Source organism: Salvelinus namaycush, chromosome 4 (genome assembly GCF_016432855.1).
Source record: "Salvelinus namaycush isolate Seneca chromosome 4, SaNama_1.0, whole genome shotgun sequence".
In the NCBI taxonomy this organism is placed as follows: domain Eukaryota; kingdom Metazoa; phylum Chordata; class Actinopteri; order Salmoniformes; family Salmonidae; genus Salvelinus; species Salvelinus namaycush.
This window is the reverse complement of record NC_052310.1, coordinates 76489596-76505185: the sequence shown is the minus strand read 5'-3', so window position 1 is coordinate 76505185 and position 15590 is coordinate 76489596.

Below are 15590 nucleotides of genomic sequence, written 5' to 3'. Positions count from 1 at the left end.
CAAGGCAAAAAGAGCGATAGCGTTATCACCACCAAAATATATTAATTTTTTCACTAACCTTCTCAGAATTCTTCCGATGACACTCCTGTAACATCATATTACAACATACATATATAGTTTGTTCGAAAATGTGCATATTTAGCCACAAAAATCGTGGTTATACAATGAGAAAAGTAGCCAAACTGGCCAGAAAATGTTGGGCGCCATCTTGGAGAGTGACCTAGTCTAATCAATAAATAATCATAAACTTGACTAAAAAATACAGGGTGGACAGCAATTGAAAGACAAATTAGTTCTTAATGCAATCGCTGAATTACATTTTTTAAATTAACCTTATGGGGAGCAACAGGGTGCGCCAAAGCGAAGCTACCCAAAAAAAAATGGCGGCTTATGCGTTTAACATTTTTCAACAGAACAACGATTTATCAGCATAAATAGTTCTTACTATTAGCTGAGCTTCCATCAGAATCTTGGGCAATGTGTCCTTTCTCCGGTCTAATCGTCTTTTGGTCGAAAGATGTCCTCTTGTCCTGTCGAAATGGCCACTAACGTTCGGCATGTACCGGAAAAGTGTCCAACTCTTGAAAGTGCGTCACAAAGAAATGCCAGAAAATCGCAATAAACTGATATAAATTGCTATAAGTCGGTTTAAATTAACTACCTTATGATGTCTTTAACACCTATAACGAGTAAAAACATGACCGGAGATATATTACTGGCTAAACCAAAGCTTGGAAGGAGGCCAGTCCGACGTCCATCGTGCGTCAAGCGCAGGGCAGAAAAGAAAGGTACTTCCGCATCTTGGTCTTATATAAAGTCCCAGATTGCGCAATCGACCCCATTCAAATTGTCACCACTTACTGACATCTAGAGGAAGGCGTAGGCAGTGTTTGTAGCCCCACAGCATTCACAGGGACTTATAAACTGACCTGGGAACAGAGGCCAAGATTTCTGAAATCTCACTCCCTGGCAGGAAAAGTGCTGTAGAATGAGTTCTGTTTCACTCAGAGACATAATTCAAACGGTTTTAGAAACTAGAGAGTGTTTTCTATCCAATAATAATAATAATATGCATATTGTACGAGCAAGAATTGAGTACTAGACAGTTTAATTTGGAGACCAATTTTCACTAAGTCGAAACAGCACCCCCTATATTCTCAAGAGGTTAATTTTATCTCTATTTCTGGTTTTTGTGAAAGCTATCTTTCGCTGGAAAAAATGGCTGTGCTTATTGTGGTTTGGTGGTGACCTAACATAATCGTTTGTAGTGCTTTCGCTGAAAAGCCTATTTGAAATCGGACACTGTGGTGTGATTAACAATAAGAATAGCTTTAAAATGGTATGAGATACATGTATGTTTGAGGAATTTTAATTATGAGATTTTTGATGTTTTGAAAATGGCGCCCTGCCCGTTCACTGGCTGTTGTCATATCGATCCCGTTATCGGGATTGCAGCCATAAGAAGTTTTAACAAACCTCCAAATGAGCTTCAATGCCATACAACACTCCTTCCGTTGCTTCCAACTGCTCTTAAACGCTAGTAAAACTAAATTCATGCTCTTCAACCAATCGCTACCCACACCCGCCCGCCCAGCATCACTACTCTGGACGGTTCTGACTTAGAATATGTGAACAACTATATATACCTAGGTGTCTGGCTAGACTGTAAACTCTCCTTCCAGACTCACATTAAGCATCTCCAATCCAACATTAAATCTAGAATTGTCTTCCTATTTCGCAACAAAGCCTCTTTCACTCATGCTGCCAAACCTACCCTCGTAAAACTGACTATCCTACCGGTCCTCGACTTCGGCGATGTCATTTACAAAATAGCCTCCAACACTCTACTCAGCAAACTGGATGCAGTCTGTCACAGTGCCATCCATTTTGTCACCAAAGCCCCATATACCACCCACCACTGCGACCTGTATGCTCTCGTCGGCTGGCCCTCGCTACATAGACCCACTGGTGCCAGGTCATCTATAAGTCTTTGCTAGGTAAAACTCCTCCTTATCTCAGCTCACTGGTCACCATAACAACACCCACCCATAGCACGCGCTCCAGCAGGTATATCTCACTGGTCATTCCCAAAGCCAACACCTCCTTTGGCCGCCTTTTCTTCTTGTTCTCTGCTGGCAATGACTGGAACAAATTGCAAAAATCGCTGAAGTTGGAGACTTATATCTCCCTCACTAACTTTAAGCATCAGCTATCTGAGCAGCTTACCGATCGCTGCAGCTGTACACAGACCATCTGTAAATAGCCCATCCAACTACCTACCTCATCCCCATATTGTTTTTATTTTTATATTTTGCTCTTTTGCACACCATTATTTCTACTTGCACATCATCATCTCCACATCTATCACTCCAGTGTTAATTTGCTAAATTGTAATTACTTCGCTACTATGGCCTATTTATTGCCTTACCTCCTTACTTCATTTGCACACGTACTTTTGTTTTGTCCATGTGTAACTCTGTGTTGTTGTTTGTGTCGCACTGCTTTGCTTTATCTTGGCCAGGTCACAGTTGTAAATGAGAAATTGTCCTCAACTGGCCTACCTGGTCAAATAAAGGTGAAATAAAATAAAATAAAAATGAACCACATAATAGTAGACTGTACATTCCAGTTTACTGTCGAGTCCCTCTGTACAGGCGACACACCAAGACAGTCGTGAAGAGGGCAAGACGAAATGTATTCCCCCTCAGGAGACTGTAAAGATGTGGCATGGGTCCTCAGAACCCTCAACATTTTTACAGCTGCACCATCGAGAGCATCCTGGCCAGTTGCATCACTGCCTGGTATGGCAACTGCTCGGCCTCTGACCGCAAGGCACTACAAAGAGTTTCCTGCCATCAAGGACCTCTATACCAGGCAGTGTCAGAGGAAGGCCCTAAAAATTGTCAAAGACTCCAGCCACCCTAGTCATAGTCTGTTCTCTCTGCTACCGCACAGCAAGCGGTACCGGAGTGCCAAGTCTAGATGCAAAATACTTCTTAATAGATTCTACCCCCAAGCCATAAGACTCCTGAACAGCTAATCAAATGGCTACCCAGACATTTTGCATTGCCCCCCCCCCCACCCTATTTTACACTGCTGATACTCTCTGTTTATTATTTATGCATAGTCACTTTAACTCTACCTACAAGTACATATTGCCTCAATTACCTCGACTAACCGGTGCCCCTGCACATTGACTCTGTACCGGTAACCCCTGTATATAGCCTCGCTATTTAATAATTTGTTACTGTTATTTTCTACTTTTTACTTATCTACTTTTTACTTAATAGTTATTTCTTAAAACTTCATTGTTGGTTAAGGGCTTGTAAGTAAGCATTTCAATGTAAGGTCTGCACGTGTTGTATTCGGCACATGTGACAAATAACATTTGATTTGATTGATTTGATTTGAAATCCTCAATGACACACGTGCACACAGCAAACCCTTCAGCTCGTTGTAACAGCGTGTATGTGTATGTATGTGTGTATATGTGTGTGCGTGTGTGTGTTTGCCTGCCCGATTGTGTCTGTGTGTCCCAGCATGCATTCCCCTGGCTGCACCATGCTCCACGGGCCACCAGGCAGGCTGGGGGGAAGGATCTTTAATCACAACCCATCACTCCCTCCCTGGCAAATTACTGCTGGTGATTGCAATCGATAATCCAATAGCGTTAGGCAGGCAGGCTGAAACACTGTGCAGTTAACTAGGGGCCGAGGACAAATGCACGACTGTCAGGGTTGAAAAGCAGAACCGCTCGATCAGTGGAGTTTATTGGGAATGTGTGTGTGTGTTGTGCTTGTGTGGAAGGTTGTTACTGCTAGTTATAGGTCTAGAAATGTATGACGTCACTGGTTGAGCAGTTTTCCAGCTTTTTTCCCTCTTCTCATCCTCCTCTGGGGTAGGAAACTTAACCCAGACAGAGGAACAGTATGTCTCATGTGGACAAAAAAACTAAAACACAACTGAGCTGTATTAGACATGGTGACCCCCCAGGGGACTGCCTGGCTCCAGATGTGCTGTATTAGACATGGTGACCCCCCAGGGGACTGCCTGGCTCCAGATGTGCTGTATTAGATATGGTGACCCCCCCAGGGGACTGCCTGGCTCCAGATGTGCTGTATTAGACATGGTGACCCCCCAGGGGACTGCCTGGCTCCAGATGTGCTGTATTAGACATGGTGACCCCCCAGGACACTGCCTGGCTCCAGATGTGCTGTATTAGACATGGTGACCCCCCCAGGGGACTGCCTGGCTCCAGATGTGCTGTATTAGACATGGTGACTCCCCCAGGGGACTGCGTGGCTCCAGATGTGCTGTATTAGACATGGTGACCCCCCCAGGGGACTGCCTGGCTCCAGATGTGCTGTATTAGATATGGTGACCCCCCCCAGGGGACTGCCTGGCTCCAGATGTGCTGCATTAGATATGGTGACCCCCCAGGGGACTGCCTGGCTCCAGATGTGCTGTATTAGATATGGTGACCCCCCAGGGGACTGCCTGGCTCCAGATGTGCTGTATTAGACATGGTGACCCCCCAGGGGACTGCCTGGCTCCAGATGTGCTGTATTAGATATGGTGACCCCCCAGGGGACTGCCTGGCTCCAGATGTGCTGTATTATATATGGTGACCCCCCCAGGGGACTGCCTGGCTCCAGATGTGCTGTATTAGATATGGTGACCCCCCAGGGGACTGCCTGGCTCCAGATGTGCTGTATTAGATATGGTGACCCCCCAGGGGACTGCCTGGCTCCAGATGTGCTGTATTAGATATGGTGACCCCCCAGGGGACTGCCTGGCTCCAGATGTGCTGTATTAGATATGGTGACCCCCAAGGGGACTGCCTGGCTCCAGATGTGCTGTATTAGATATGGTGACCCCCCAGGGGACTGCCTGGCTCCAGATGTGCTGTATTAGATATGGTGACTCCCCAGGGGACTGCCTGGCTCCAGATGTGCTGTATTAGATATGGTGACCCCCAAGGGGACTGCCTGGCTCCAGATGTGCTGTATTAGATATGGTGACCCCCCCAGGGGACTGCCTGGCTCCAGATGAGAGAATTCGAAGCCCAGATCAGACAAAGGCGTGCTGGCCTGAACGTGAGAGAAATACCCATGGTGGTATAAGGGTGGGGGTGAGCTATACACACACACACACACACACACACACACACACACACACACACACACACACACACACACACACACACACACACACACACACACACACACACCCTTCACTGTGCTGTGGGAGAGAGGGAGCAGTACCCTATCCATACAAATTACATAGTGTATGGTGTAAACAACTACAGTGGGGCAAGAAAGTATTTAGTCAGCCACCAATTGTGCAAGTTCTCCCACTTAAAAAGATGAGAGAGGCCTGTAATTTTCATCATAGGTACACTTCAACTATGACAGACAAAATGAGGAAAAAAAATCCACAATATCACATTGTAGGATTTTTAATGAATTTATTTGCAAATTATGGTGGAAAATAATTATAAGTAATTGGGGAATTTGAGAATCAGCATGCAGAATTCTGCAAAAATATCCTCTGTGTACAACGTAAAATACCAAAATATGTATGCAGAGCAGAATTAGGCCGATACCCACTAATTATCAAAATCCAGAAAAAATACGATAAATTCTACAACCACCTAAAAGGAAACAATTCCCAATCCTTCCATAACAAAGCCATCACCTACAGAGAGATGAACAGAGATGAACTGGAGAACAGTCCCCTAAGCAAGCTGGTCCTGGGGCTCTGTTCACAAACACAAACAGACCCCACAGAGCCCCAGCACAGCAACACAATTAGACACAACCAAATCATGAGAAAACAAAAATATAAGTACTTGACACAATGGAAAGAATTAACAAAAAAAAACAGAGCAAACTAGAATGCTATTTGGCCCTAAACAGATAGTACACCGTTGCAGAATACCTGACCACTGTGACTGATCCAAACTTAAGGAAAGTTTTGACTATGTACAGACTCAGTGAGCATAGCCTTGCTATTGAGAAAGGCCGCCGTAGGCAGACCTGGCTCTCAAGAGAAGACAGGCTATGTGCACGTTGCCCACAAAATGAGGTGGAAACTGAGCTGTACCTCCTAACCTCCTGCCAAATGTATGACCATACTAGAGACACATATTTCCCTCCGAATTTGATTTTGATAAACTCCCATATCTACTGGGTGAAATACCACAGTGTGCCATCACAGCAGAAAGATGTGTGACCTTTTGCCACAAGAAAAGGGCAACCAGTGAAGAACAAACACCACTGTAAATACAACCCATATTTATGTTTATTTATTTTCCCTTTTCTACTTTAACCATTTGCACATCATTACAACACTGTATATATACATCATATGACATTTGAAATGTCTTTATCCTTTTGGAACTTCTATGAGTGTAATGTTTACTGTAAATTTTTATTGTTTATTTCACTTTTGCATATTATCTACTTCACTTGCTTAGAAAATGTTAACATATGTTTCCCATGACAATAAAGTGCCTTGAATTTAATTGATCCTAATGCACTAATGATGATGCCGCTTGCCTGGTATTCACCAATCACTCCTCGCCCTCCCCCTCTCTCTCTCCCTCCCTCCCTCTCCCTCTCTTCCGCTCTCTCGCTCTGATGCTCTGATTACTTGATGACTCACCATCACTTTCTCTCGGTCTCTTTCAATGTCTCTCTCTTTCTATCTTTCTCTCTCTTTCATCATGTCTCAACTCCTCTCTCTCACCCCTGCTGGGCATTGATGGCTTTCACATCCATCTTTCACTATATAATTATAATCTCTTTTTTCATTTCTCTCAATAAAGTTATCTTTATTGGGTCTAAATCTTGTCTGTGACTCTCTCTCCTTTTCTCTAACAACTTCCCTCTATCCAGCCACCCTTTCACCACTTCTCTCTGACTCCATCTCTCTGTCCCCATTTCATCATCCTCCACTCTCTCTCCCTTTCTCTCTTGCTTGTTCTGCCTCTCACTGGTATTGAATAACATGTTTGTACAGATGTTTGCTTTGCTTGAAAGATCCCCCAATGTCTACGACCTCTGCCCCCCTTTGCCCCCCTCCAGCTGTCTCTCTCCTTCAGAAGTCTACACAGTGGCTTCTCGTACTCAAGATGGACAAAACAGACATCTCTCCACATGTGCCATTGTTTGTCTTTCCTAAGTGTTCCCTCTCTCCTGGGTCTAATTTAGTCTGGTTGTAGGAAGCAGAGAAGCAGTATTGAGTGGTTTGGCTCCACTCACAGTGTGAACCCCAAAACACACTGAAGATGATTGTCAAGCGACAACTGACACTTTTCTCTCGCACTCAACAGAGAATGTTTTCAATTCTATTGTGTTCAATGAATGTTGAATAGGATTCAAGGTTATTTTTCGGCTGTCATCGGCATAATCTTTTGGCGACAATGGAAGTGGAAACATGTTCACTGGCGCGTGACAGAAATTGTTTAGTTGTCATGTTTTAGAGGGAGCAAAAATATATATTTTTAAAAGCTCCAAAACATGTGACATTCACAACACTTGGACTGGCCTTTTTTAAGTTAGTGGTGCCAGAGCTGTCTAGATACTAATCTATGGAGCAAGATCTTCAGAAACATTACAAAGATACCACACTTCTCTTTAAAAAGGCACTTAAAGTCTATCTGATTGTTGACCATGAGAAAGCCATCAAAACCAGAGCTTGGCCCCAAGTGAACCGAACCCCTTTCACATTTCCCACTCAGTGTGAGCATCAGTAAAAGTGCTGTAATAACTGGATCTTATCGAGTGTTGAATCATTGACTGTGAATGTCTGAAGTGTTTGCAGTTAAGATCTCATAAGTGGGTGGAACATGCTCAGTAGATGAAGCCTGGTTAATGAGTGGCTGCCACGCTCCACTGACAGCTAGGGAGATTTCATTCATAGCAGGACGGAAGGAAGGAATGAGCGTAACGAATGGATAGGACCATGGCTCCGGATAAGCAACTCATTGGTTCTTCCGGTCACTGTGCTAAGTGGCTCCACTAATAGTGTTACTCATATGAGGATATTTGATGCATACCGTTAGGCCAAGATGGGGTCAGCTTGACATGCAGGGCAGTTATTTTGTCGACACACACAATACATCCACGTCACCACTCACACGATAATATATTGCTTCTTTCTGAGCTGGGCAAACACAGGCAAAGGGAACGTGCAGGCAGAGTTTGGCTTGCATTTAATGTGGCAGATTTGTATATATGAATGATTTGTTAATGATATTGGGAAGGGCAAATCATGTCAGCGATAAGTTAGTCAATTCAACTGTGCTAGAAAAGGCTAGTCGTTGTCACCGATCAACCTGCAGAAGGAAAACATAGAGCAAAACACCCACAGGGCACTCCACCACCCGTCCACCCCCCGTCCACCCGAGAGAGAGAAAGTGAGAGAACAAGAGAACGAGAGAGAGTGAGAGTGAGAGAACGAGAGAGATAGAAAACGAGAGAGATAGAGAGCAAGCTACATGATTACTAAGTTTAGATAGCTGGCTAGACTAACTTACCAATCTACAAAATGCCAGCTGACATGGGCTAATTGAGTGACTATCAGTGACTGAAATAACAAGAGAAAAACTGCTGATTCACAAGCAAATTATGAAATTGCTGCCATAATATTGCAACAGTAAGTTGAGACCATGCCAGTTTCCCATCCTCGTATAGACCGTAAAGACTGCATAGACCATATAGACCATATAAACTGTATAGACAATATAGAATGTATAGAACATATAGACCATATAGACCGTATAGACGTATAAACTGTACAGACCATATAGACCATATTGTCACGCCCTGACCGTAGAGAGCTTTTTATGTCTCTATTTTGGTTTGGTCAGGGTGTGATTTGGGTGGGCATTCTATGTTCCTTTTTCTATGATTTGTATTTCTTTGTGTTTGGCCGGGTGTGGTTCTCAATCAGAGGCAGCTGTCTATCGTTGTCTCTGATTGAGAACCATACTTAGGTAGCCTTTTTCCCACCTGTATTTGTGGGTAGTTGTCCATGTATAGTTGCCTGTGAGCACTACGTTGGCTGCACGTTTTCGTTTTGATGGTTATTGGCGACATCTTAAAATAAAGAAGTATGTACGCTCACCACGCTGTGCTTTGGTCCACTGTTTCCACCTTAGATGATCGTGACACATATATAGACCATATATAGACCATATATATCATATAGACTGTATAGACCGTATAGACCATATAGACTGTATAGACTATATCAACTGTATAGACAATATAGAATGTATAGAACATTTAGACCATATAGACTGTATAGATCGTATAGACGGTATAGACCATATAGACTGTATACCCATATAGACCATATAGACCATATATACTGTATAGACAGTATGGACCATATAGACCATATAGACTGTATATATCATATAGACCGTATATCATATAGACCGTATATAGGCGATATAGACCATATAGACCGTATAAACTGTATAGACGGTAGAGACTGTATAGACTGTCTAGACCTTATAGACTGTATAGACTGTGTAGACAGAATAGACTGTATATACCATATACCGGGGTATTTGGACATAACCACGGGAGGGTTGTTGAATACCGTCAATACTGGTGAAACTATTTCTTTGAAGTTTGTTTTTAATACCTTTGAATATTTTTTAAATACTTTTTAAGTAAGTACCTGCAATCAACTTGTGCAACACATTAGGAGATGAAGCAGATTACGTTCTTCATTTCACCTGTCAATTTATTTTTCCTTATGAAGCTTACCGTTAGTCCCCAGTCACGTTATTTGTTTACAAGCACACAAGAACGAGCGACCGGAGCCTTGTGATCTAGTTACAGAATAGAAATCACAACTAAATGTTTGCCTGCTAGATCTTATAACTATTAAGTTACCTGTTTAAAATGTACTAAGTGCATTTGGTTTGCAAATTTAGCAGTTATGTAGCTGGTTAGCTTCATGTAAAATCAAGCTTCTCTTGGTAACAGCATAGAATACCCCCCTGAATCTAGAACATGGCTGTCTAATATTTGTTTTATGTGTGCAGCAAACTGAGTAGCATTTCTGAGTTACTTCTTTTACCTTATGAGCTGGGATGTCTGTCCTGTATAACTGTTTAACAAGGGTAGGCAACTAGATCAGCCGTGGGTGGGATTTTACATGTACTGGTTAGCATTGCTAACCTCAGAATTACAGAGGCTCAGTGGGGGTTTAAGATGGTGCCTTAAGATGGTGCCTTGTGGTCAGTGCTTGTGGCAGCACGTTGGTATGAAGGTATGACAATCTGGATATTTCCCAAGCCTAAACTATACTATGAGCGCATTCACCATGGCTGTGTCCCAAATGGCACCTTATTCCTTACATAGTGCACCATTTTTGATCGGGCTCAGGTCAACATAAGTGCACTATGTAGGAAATAGGGTGTCATTTTAGCACATCTCACCTTTATTTTACAGAGTTCAATCAGAGTCCCCAACCATTGGGTGGAGGGAGGGAAGGAAGGAGGGAGGACAGAGGACAAAGACAAGAGAGAGTGCAGGGAGATTACTAGTAGATAGAACGTGTTGAATCATGAATATACAAATGAGAGAAGGTTTCAAGTGGTAGAGGATTAGATGTAGGCCAAGGCTGTGTCAGTACATCAACATCAACACCATTGTCTTACATCAGATAGTGTGTCAATTCCGCCTGCATAGATCTGTCTCGCATGTCGTAAAGGCTAATGGGATCAAAAGTAGGTGACATCATCTGCTGAATCTCATTTCTGCCTCAAAACTGTATGACTTAATCTAAGCTAAAACGATAATGTTCAATTTTTTGGGTGAGGAAGCCTCAGTCGCCCCAATTTACATCTAGCTAAGGATTACTGTGCATCAATGAGCAGTATTTTTGAGGTTTGACTATGGGCACGAAAACTAGCATACGTGTGTCTAACAGCTGAGCCAGTCACTGAAATCATCTTTGACTGAAACGATGCTGCTAACCAACCATCTACCTACTTAGCTAGTGATGCACACACAATGTTGAATCTTCCAACAAAAGCTAGCTAGCAAGCTACTGTAGCTAGTAGGGCACATTCTTACAATATTTTGAGTTTCAATGAAGCAGGTGTTCATCTGCCACGAGTCATTGCAGTACGCTCCGAGTTAGCTGCTGTACTCAGCTGATGCAACAATACAATTGCGGAGAAACATGCTGATCTATGGACTGATTTCTGATAACGGTCAGATACTCTTATTTGTGGGGCTGCATGTCTACAACTTAATGGTAACTTAAACTGGCTAAGTAAGCTTTTTATGTCAGTGAAGGAAAATCTATCTGACTAACTAGCTAGATATGTCAGTACTCTAGCTAGCTACAACAGTTAACTACACAGCTGATCAAGTCACTGCACTTTAGACCAAAGTCCTTGCACAGAATAGGTGGCAAACTATTAAACCACTGTTTACAACGTTAGTAATAATTTAGCTAGCTAGATATTCTGCCTACTTCATGGAGACTCATTCAATAGCGCAGTGAAATAAACAATTGGGAACTATGTTTTAATGGCGGATGCTCAATATTCAAATTTGAAAATGAGTTCCACATCCTACATGACAGATCGGTTGAGTGACAAGCATTGCGGAGGAGAGACACCATCTGACGTGAGACAATGGATCAACACACCTCACAACTATCAAATCAAATGGTATTTGTCTCATGCGTTGAATACAACTGTTATAGTCTTTACCACAAAAGTATTGATTATGAGCTCTTCCCAACGATGCAGAGTTTAAAAATAGTAATACAAAAGGAATCAAAATAAATACACAATAATGGAGCTATGTAAATGGTGTACCAGTACCAGATAAATGTGCAGAGGTATGAGTTATTTGATTTACATAGAGTACCAGTCAAAACTTTGAACACACCTACTCATTACCATGCTATGTTGTCGTCTTAGGTCTCTCTTTATGTAGTGTTGTGTTTTCTCTCTTGTCTTTTGTCCTATCTTTTTTATTTAATTTATTTGTATTTTTAATCCCAGCCCCCATCCTCGCAGGAGGCCTTTTGCCTTTTGGTAGACCGTCATTGTAAATAAGAATTTGTTCTTTTAACTTGCCTAGTTAAAATAAAAATATCATTGTTTTTCACAATATTCTACATTGTATAATAATAGTGAAGACATCAAAACTATCAAATAACACATATGGAATCATGTAGTAACCAAAAAAGTGTTAAATGAATCAAAATATATTTTATATTTGAGATTCTTCAAAGTTGCCACCCTTTGCCTCGAACACAGCTTTGCATACTCTTGGTAGTCTTTCAATAATTTTATGAATTATTGAAAGATAATCTCTCTAAAAAAATTGCATACCCTCACTCTTTAAAAATGTCTTACTGGCTATTATTCATCACGATCAGACAAGATTATCAAATGGAAGATATATTGGAGATAACATTAGACAATTGTTATAAATAATTGAAAACTATGAGAATGCAGGGAAACAAGGCAAAATCTTAACAGCAGATGTGTAATATCATTTATAAAGTAGGGCTATATAAAGTATGGCTAGTGCCTGGATTATTTTAACTTTGGAGAATATTCTATAAATGGATAACATTTATGTACAATTATAAATAATGGTTATTTCTCTGAGCATTTTGTTTGTTATGGCCATTGAATTGTTAGCTTTAAAAATCAGATACAATGATAAAATGAAGGGGTTAGAAATGAATGGATTAGAAACAAAGGTATCAGTTTATGTCAATGAAGTTTTCGAAAGTCCATAATCTTCAAGCCTGAAAGGTCTTATTGAGGAAATCGATAATTTCTCCAGTTTATCTGGATTAAAACCCAACTACGATAAATATACTATATTACAGATTGGGTCCATAAAAGACACAAACTTTAAAATGTGGTCTCCGGATTAAAAGGGTGGATGGTGCAGTTGATTTGCTTCGTGTACAGAAATGTTTTTGATATAAAATTTGCAAAATTAATCGGATCTTGAAACCATGGAAAGGGAAACACCTGTCAATCTATGAGAAAATTACACTGATTAATTACCTAGTTATATCACAGTTTACATATCTATTCATGGCTCTACTGACTCCAGGAGAATGTTTTTAAAGTTATGTGAGCAAAAAATATTTCATTTTATTTGGAGTGGAAAACCAGATAAAAGTTGAAAGGGTATATTTATATAATGAATATGAGATTGGAGGATTAAAGCTATTATTAAAGAATGGAACACTAGTCACTTTAATAATGTTTACATATCTGGCATTACTCATCTCATATGTATATACTGTTTTCTATACTCTTCTATGGTATCTCATTCACTTAATAATGTTTACATATCTTGCATTACTTATGTCATATGTATATACTATTTTTCTATACTTTTCTATATTATCTTAGTCCGTCCCGCTCTGACATCGCTCGTCTACGTGTATATAGTCAAAATGAATTCCTACTTAGGTGTGTGTATTGGGTATATGTTGTGTAATTAGTTTGATATTACTTGTAAGATATTACTGCACTGTCGGAGCTAGAAGCACAAGCATTTTGCTACACCCGCAATAACATCTGCTAATCACGTGTATGTGACCAATAAAATTTGATTTGATTTGAGTAATAGTTTTTTATAGATGTAGTGGTCTCTGAACAAAACAATACCAATATTAACAAGACAGTCATAATAGTCGTTTTGAGGTTTAGTGTTCTCTATACAAGACAATACCAGTATTAACAAGAGAGTCATAATTGGATAAGTTTTCTTAATTACTCACCTTGGGTACAGTAATACAACTGGAGAATGCTAATCAGCAGAGATGATGTGTTTGTTTCTGTGTATTTTAGCAGAGTGGTGATGAACCTGGCATATTAATGAGCAAACAGTGTGCTTCATAGTTGGCTGTTAATGGACTACTATATTACTAATTTACAAACTGTCCATCTGCTAAGGACAAAAACGTTCATGTGTTATGCCAAAAATGCTGACGTTTTTGTTGGTTTTGTTTCATTCTTAGTTGGTGTGTGTCTGTGTGTGCGCACACGTGTGTGCGTCTGTTTGCTAATGATGTCAAACGGTAACATCTGCATGTATTACAGCTGCAATCTTTTATGGAGGATTCCTCCTTCTTCAATCTGCCTGCCAAGAGACGACTAGAGAGAACAATCAGGGAGATAGAGAAAGAGAGGGATCGGGGAAGAGTGAGGATGAAATATTGAGATGGGGAAGATACAGACGGGAAGATAGTGAGAAGGAAAGAGAGAGAGAGAGAGATGAAGAGAGAGAGGATGGTAGAAATGATGAGAGTCTTGTGGTTTATAGGCAAGGGGAATCGGTTGGGGAAGTGTGAGTGCTGCTGGTGAGAGACTGAGAGACTTAGAGACAGCCATGGAAACAGTTGTGCTGGTAACGTAGGCTGAAAAATGTGGCCTGGCTATAGGGTCATAGAGAGACCCCAGCTTTGCAACCTGATCTCCCTCCCTCCCTCCCTCCCTCCCTCCCTCCCTCCCTCCCTCCCTCACACACACACACACACACACACACACACACACACACACACACACACACACACACACACACACACACACACACACACACACACACACCCCCACACACACACACACACACACACACACACACACACACACACACACACACACACACACACACACACACACACACACACACACACACACACGGAACGCTCATCATCCACCTCTGCTATGGTCCAATCAGCCCAGAATAGAACACATCGGGGGACTGGCAAGCAGGGGCCTGAGCTATCCACTATCCAGTCTCCTCTGCTCCCGACTGTACAGCACCGCACCCTTCATTAGTGTGCCCCAGCCATATGGCCAGCAGTCACCACAATTATTCCCCCCTCTACCGCAGTTGAAATGTCTCTCTTTCCTTCTCCTCTTCCTGCTCTTCCTCCACCTCCTATGCTGACTCTAGGTGTTCTGACATTCAGGTTGTCAACTCTGGCTTCAGACAATGCTCTTTGCACATTAAATTAAAACCTGACACTCCTGGCCTCCTGGAACAGAATGTTTTTTTCCTTTTTTTTCTTTTCTTTCTTCTCTGTCGTTGGACAAGATGTAAAGTGGCTGTCTGCGGTTTACATATTCTGCTCTCACCTTTTTCTCTCTGTCTCTCTCTCTGTCTCACTCTCTCTCACTCTCTCTCACTCTCTCTCTCACTCTCTCTCTCTGTCTGTCTCTCTCTGTCTCTTTCTCTCTCTCCCGTTCTCTAACACACACACGCACACACACCACATGAGGCTGCTGAGGAACTGCTCATAATAACGTCTGGAACGGAGCATTACCACGAGCCTGTCCTCCCTAATTAAGGTACCACCAACCTCCTTCTTTCACAGTCTTCCAGCTGTCTCCCTGTCCATGTATGTTGCACCTGTTTTCCCTGGTGCCCTATGTCACATGGTCGGTACACTTGCTATGACCTCACCCTTTGAGACATGGGATCATTGTCTCAGATCTCAGAAAGTGACTACTTTTCAAAACTATTTCAATACCAATCTCGGAAAGTAACTACTTTTTAAAACTATTTGAA